The sequence below is a fragment of the Gossypium arboreum genome, chromosome 10 (genome assembly GCF_025698485.1).
Source record: "Gossypium arboreum isolate Shixiya-1 chromosome 10, ASM2569848v2, whole genome shotgun sequence".
Classification (NCBI taxonomy): domain Eukaryota; kingdom Viridiplantae; phylum Streptophyta; class Magnoliopsida; order Malvales; family Malvaceae; genus Gossypium; species Gossypium arboreum.
The window spans coordinates 111709238-111716168 of NC_069079.1; positions in this window are offsets into that span (position 1 = coordinate 111709238).

Consider the following 6931-nt stretch of genomic DNA (forward strand, 5'->3'; position numbering starts at 1 on the left):
CTACAACCTACACATGAGTGACCTTCGATACCGTAAACATGTTTTCGGTTATCAGTTCAGTGTCTTCTCATGTGATCATTGGTAGAAGCAATTCCTTGTAGGATTAGATAGTTTAGGTTAGATAACCCGACCTATATTGAATTGCTTGCTCTATTTATTGTGTTTTGGTTTCAATGGTCAATATTCTGGGCTTATTAAACTCTAAAAATGCGTGTCACCAGTCATCCTCATGAAAACATGCCTCAAAAACACTCTTTGCTTTCATTGTGCTTGTGTTTGCCTTACACTCAAATATTTATGTTACCAATCTTAGCTGGTCCATCACCTTTTCTTCCATGATCTTTCGCATATTGTGTAACGTTAATACATCCTTCCTTATCCTGCATTGCTTTTACATTGTTAAATAGCGGGTAGTAGCTATCCTCAAGTTTTTCGCGAACTTTAGAGTCATAAAACCCTAGCTAAAGACTTTCGATTCTCAAATTTGCTGCCTTATGTTGGAGGCACCTATTGATATAATTAATAATTACGACCTTTTTAGGTAAAATAATGTGAATTTGCATTTAATTAAATTGTTTATTTACCATAAAATCTTTTTTTCATAAGCCCCATGATATATATTTTCATTTCTCATTATTTTCTTCTAAGATCTTTTATCATAATACTAAATCTATAGTTAATGGCTCTCTACCATCTTAAAAGTTGAATTATAGTCTAAATCACCATTTTTTCCCTTTAATTTCTTCGGTTAATAATTAGTACGGTCCATCTTTAAAATTAGTTGAAATGACTCTTGAAACCCACAAAAAAGCTGGTACACTTCTCAAATTTTTATTTTTATTTTGGTGGAAAACATTTCTCAAAATTTTAACCACGGTGTGACAAGAGATATGTATTTCTTCTTAACTTGGCGAGCTATACAGACTTCGCCAATACAAATTAGTCACGCTTCATAATTGTGAATCGGTAAGCAACTCACCATTTTTCTATATAAAAAAACATTTGGGCAAATCAAATTTATTATACATTTTCATGACAAGTCTCGCCAGCTGTTATCAATTTTATTATGTGCATGCCTCGCCATTTTTTTTTTTTATTTTGGCATATATCAATGAAGCTTGGCAGTATACATACTATTGGTGCTTATAATTTGCTCATATCGTTGGCTGTCATTAGTGATACCATAACTGCATATTTGTTTTATTTTCTCCTTAATCCTCAAGTCATGCTCTAAGAAATACACTCAATTAAAGTTTGGAGCAACTCTATCCTCTTTTAGTTCTCTGATCTTATGACTGTGCAGAGCATGTTTGTAATGTCTCTGTCATAGTGGCTTCATCATATGATATCAATTTCTATGTTACACATTGATGGTTAGAAAGCTGTAATTAATTATTTTTTATTCAATTTGATGGCTCGGAATAAATTGTTTGTGGTGACGCATGCATATTCACGTAATGATGATGTGATTGTTATACATAGCTACTACATGAGTTGAGACACGATGAGAGTAAGTTGGAGAATAGCCTGTGTTATCCAAAATTAGTATTTTGTTCTAACAATCACTCTTTTGCATGCTAACTCAGCATATTACGGTGACATCTCGTGTCGGATCAATTGCTTGCCTACTGGAAAAAAGGAAGGTGGGGCTATCCATTTGTACATCATGACATTGGGGTTATCCATTTGCCAAAGATATTACCCTAGACTTACGTGATGAGTTAAATGGATTTAACTCAATTGAATAATGATTAATTCACTTGTTTTAAGTGTTTTTTTTCATTTTATATTTTTATATAAAAATATATATACTTAAATCACAAAATGATAACTAAACTATACTTATTTTCCCAAATTGATATTTAAACTTTTTGTTGTCATAAGTGGTACTTAAACTATACCACTTACCCATTTTATCTCTGTTGTTAAAGAAATTCCCTTAACCAATCATTTTGTGGCACGATATAATTTTTAACCAATCTTTTGCCTTTGGTTGAGTATGCAATGAAGCTACGCAAGCCTATGATCTATGGTGCTACCAGTTATTTGTGAACATCAATTGCTCTGTCCTTTTGTATTGTTTTTATATTGTTGTGTCAATTTTCCTTGTAATGTGCAGCCATCTTGAGAGGACTAAAATTCTAGTCATGATGTGAACACTATTTTATTCAATTTGGGTTAATTATATCCATTAAGCTAAAGCTTTCATTATACTAATAACTATTTCCTATTACAGAGCACGCTCTGCGCCTCCAAGATTTCCTTGGAATCGAAGTAAAACAACATTGCATTCTCTTTTGGTATGGTCTCTATATAAATGTCGAACTATTATTCAATTTTTGCAGCTATTTCGTGCTAATGATGTACGTATGCATTTCCTTTTGTAGCACTTGAATATGCACTACCAAATTTTATTCACCAAAGTCCGCAAGTATGGTTTGCTTTCTCTTTCATTTTTTTCTCATTCTCTAATAATTCTCATTAGCTTGTATTCTTCTCTGGTAATAAAACGATGAACCCTTTGGTACAACAAATGCGGATGACTATTGGCAATGGACAAGCAATCACTTTAATCTTACCTCCTGTACATCGTCCTTATCGAACTCTTTTCGTTTCAAAACAATCATCGACTCAATCTATTTCCTCAACATTAAATCAAGGTTCTAATGCCCTGAAGCTTATCATATCGGTTGCTTCTCGGATAACACGTAAGTTCACTCTACTTTGTTAACCAAGATATATTAGCTAAAGCTAGGAAATAGAAAGATCAAATTGATACTAGTGAGTGATGAAAACAAGGTTTCTATATTTACTTACTTTAGGTGATCGAATGAGAATGTTTTAGGACATGTGTATTACATGATGTGATATGCAAATATGCTTATGTGTATGTACGCATGCTAAAAAAAGACATGGATTTAATTATGTTCGGTGTTGATTTTATTTATGCATGCTTAATTTAGTAAAAATGTTGTGTATTCATGGAATTTTTGCAACGATTCTTTTTATATAAAAAGTAAAGGAGCATTATGGAATTAAGATGAAATGTAAGATTTTTAGAAGCAAATTAATCAATTAATACTTTTAATCACATGTATTAATCTATTACAATTTATTCTTATTTTGTTTTATTTATATACATGGTTTCCACAGAATGAAATTTGATAACATTAATTCATGAAATATGATAAACCCTGTTTTTATATATTCGAAAGCTCGGAAGAAGGCACTCTTGGATCATGTAAAGTTTTATTTTGGCTGCTAACAACGAAAAGGTCTTCTAATTCTCTCATCAAATGGAATTAAAAAGATGAAGTGAAGCTCTCTATCAAATAACTTGTTCACTTAAATTCTTTTTACTTTCCATTATAGATTTTGAACTACTTTAATCTCTCGAACTGTTAAAAACTTAGCTTGTTTTCTTGCTTGTGTCGCCATTCCAATCTTATCGGGATGATGCAATATGTGCCTTCCTATGTGATAATAAATTTGAAACCAAATTCCACAGTTTCGCTTTATTTCATGTTTGATGTGCTAGTATCTTTAGGTTATCTTTGAATGAGAGAAATGAAATGATTTGTTTGGTTGGCTTGATATATATCTATATTTAATGGTAATTGGAGATATGTTTTGAGTGATTAGGAATATTAGTCCTTTTGGTGCATCTGAGGACCCGTTTCTATTAGTAGTAGTAGTTTTAAGTTGGTTAAGTATTGTGAGGCAATAGTGTGCCCCGAGATCTTATAGATTATGATTGAACCTTCACAGAAAGGCAGAGATTGAAGCTCAAATCTTAGTCTGCTGAAGCAAAGAAAAATGAAGGCAGAGTGAAAAAGCAACGGGAAGAGAAGAGAAGCTACTGGAATTACATTACAAAAGGTTTTATCTTTTCTTGCGTTTTCTTTTTGTCCTTATTATGTTTATATAGTGGAGGGTTTTAGAGGCTAGAACACCGTAATACCATATAGTATATACAAAATATGAAACAGACCATGCCATTATTTATTGAGCAGTAAAAACACTTGAGTTCTAACTTTTGAATTTTAATTGTGCTATTAATTTATTATTTTAAATTGTAAATTTAAATTCATTAATTTTGTATTTAGTTTTAAAGTTAAAATTTTAATAGAAAATTTTTATATTTATATCATTCAATATTTTGATAATGAATTTTAAATTTTTATATTTTTACGATTTTTATAATATTTTATAATTTTTTTAATTTCATGACCTTTAGCGTTTTTTCAAATAAACGCCATAAACGTTCATGGCGTCGGAAATAGCGGCGTTTTTAGCGGCGCTTGAAAAACGCCGCAAATAGTTTTAGTGGCACTTGAAAGCGCCGCTAAAGGCCTAAAAAAACGCCGCTAAAAGTCAGTTTTGCTGTAGTGGCTCCGGCTCATTAGAACTACAAAATCGCAAAATATTAACAACCATCCTTCTGTCCTCCTCCATTGTGTTTCTACTAAAAAATACCGTTGATTTTTCAAAATTTACACTTTGACCTGAACAAGATGTAACAGCCCAATTTAGACCCTAATCAGAACGGTGGTTTCAAGACCACGAATTCGAGTCAGAAAAATATTTTAAAATTATTTTCTGTGTTTATTTTGTGTGAATTTATATCTGTGAAATTTTCGTGATTAAATTTTGTCGTTTAGGTGTCCGATTAAATAAAAGGACTTAATCGCGTAAATTCAAAATTTGATGGTTTTAAGTGTAAGGGTCAAATTGATGTTGGCTTATTGAGTGGGAGACTGTAAGTTGTAAATAGGCCATTATTAAAATGGGTGGACGGTAATGGACAATTACAAGTGAAAATAAAATGTTTAAAACTAAGGTTAAAAAGGTAAAATAATGTTAAGTTATTATATAACATATAACATAAAAATATATTAAGTTATGTTCATATATCAACATCCACCGAAACCAAAAATAAGAAAGAAAAAGAAAAAGAACTAGGGTTCGGCCATTTTGCCAGCTAAATTCAAGGTTCGTTTCTTTGTCGGTTTTTGATAATTTTTACGTTTTTGAGATTGTTGCTTCGAGTACTACCCGACCTATGCTTGAATTTTTGAATTCAGTGAATATTTTGTGTTATGCCATTGATGAATATTTGTGTTTTGTGATGTTTGATGATGAAATATCAAAAATATGTTTTAGATTAACAAATTTTGAATTGAAGTTTTTGATGATTTTGAGTTAATAGGACTAAATTGAAAAAATAATAATTTGAGGGATTATACTGTGAAATAAATAAAATATATGGACTAGTATGAGTATGTTGAAGATTCGGCCCTACTATAATGTTGTGAGATTTTGAGTATTTTGTGTTTTGTGCATTTAGGATTAATTTGTAAAAGTATGAAATATCAGGGGTAAAATGGTAATTTTCCCATTTATGTGTTGTTAGATTAAATTGACTGAGATTGTGTTTAAATGAGGTTAATTTGAAATTATATAGATCAAGAACAAAGGAAATCGGACTTGGATCGGGGAAAAACAAAAATAGTCGAATAGCCAATTTGTAACGTCCGTCGATATCCGAGGTAAGTCTTTAAGTAGTTAAACATGGTTTATTTTGAACATAGAATGATTTACTATGATGATTCAAATTTTTTTAATGTATTATTATATTAGCCGAATGAGAAATATTAATAAATCAATGTGATTGAGTTGTATTTGAATGACATCAAAACATCTGGAAGTGTGTTTGTGTTACATGGGTTATTATACGATTCAATATATGAAATGTTATGGAATGAGTTTATGTTTGTGATATTCAGGCTTTGAGCCTAGCAAGCCTTGTGCTGGTGACTTTGATCGGGCTTTGTGCCTAGCAGGCTTAGTGCTGGTGAATAAATATCAGACATTGGGTCTAGTAGGCTTTATGCCGGTGTGTGATTCAGGCTTATGCCTAGCAGGTTTAATACCGGTGATTTATTTTAAGTCTATGTCTATAAGACTTCACATTGATGTGGAAAGTGAACAAGTAAGTTGATCTAAATAACTTTTATATTTGGCCACATAAGTATGTACATGTAAGGTCATATTGAGTTTGTATATTCGGCTGCTTGTGAAGTTATATTGAACTTGTATATTTGATTACATATGAGGTTATATTGAATTTGTATATTCAGCCATATGAGATATTTTATTGAACTTGAACATTAGGTTACATGTGATGATAATTTGAACTTATATATTCGGCCATATGAGATAATATAATGAACCTTGTGTATTTGGCTATATAGGTAAGTTTTTATGAGATGATATATTGGATCTTATATATTTTCGGTTATATAGGTAAGTATTTATGTGGTTTTATTATTGACCTTGAACATTCAGCCAAGTTAACTTATTTGAGTTAAAGTATAACTTTAATGGTACAATTCGGCTTGTATGAAATGATTTAATTATTTACTTGTTGTTTAAATTGCTTAAGGCTTACTAAGCTAAGTTGGCTTACTCTGTGTGTGTTTTTGTTACTCTGTTTTATAGATTTTGGTTGTAAGTTTCAAGCTCGGAGATCGTGATCGAAGTCATCCACACTATCGTCAACTTTCGGTATTATTAAAAGTTTATTTTGAAATTTATGGCATATAAAGGCTAATATGTATTTTGTTCAACTTTGAATGTGTATATATATTAAGCCATGTGAATATGGCTTATCTTTAAAGTTTGAATATGGTTATGTTTGGCAATGGTTTATCTCATTTTGATTTTAATGTTATGTGAAATGAATGAAAAGTATATGTGATTAGTGTTTTATGATTTAGAAATAGCTTGAAAATGATTATTGGATTTGGTTGTACTTAATAAATCGGTCATGGTATGTATAAATGTGGTTAGTCAATTCGGTTACGGTACATGTTTGGTTAATTGTAAATGTGAATTCGTATACTAAGCTTGTTTAACGCATATTTTGGAT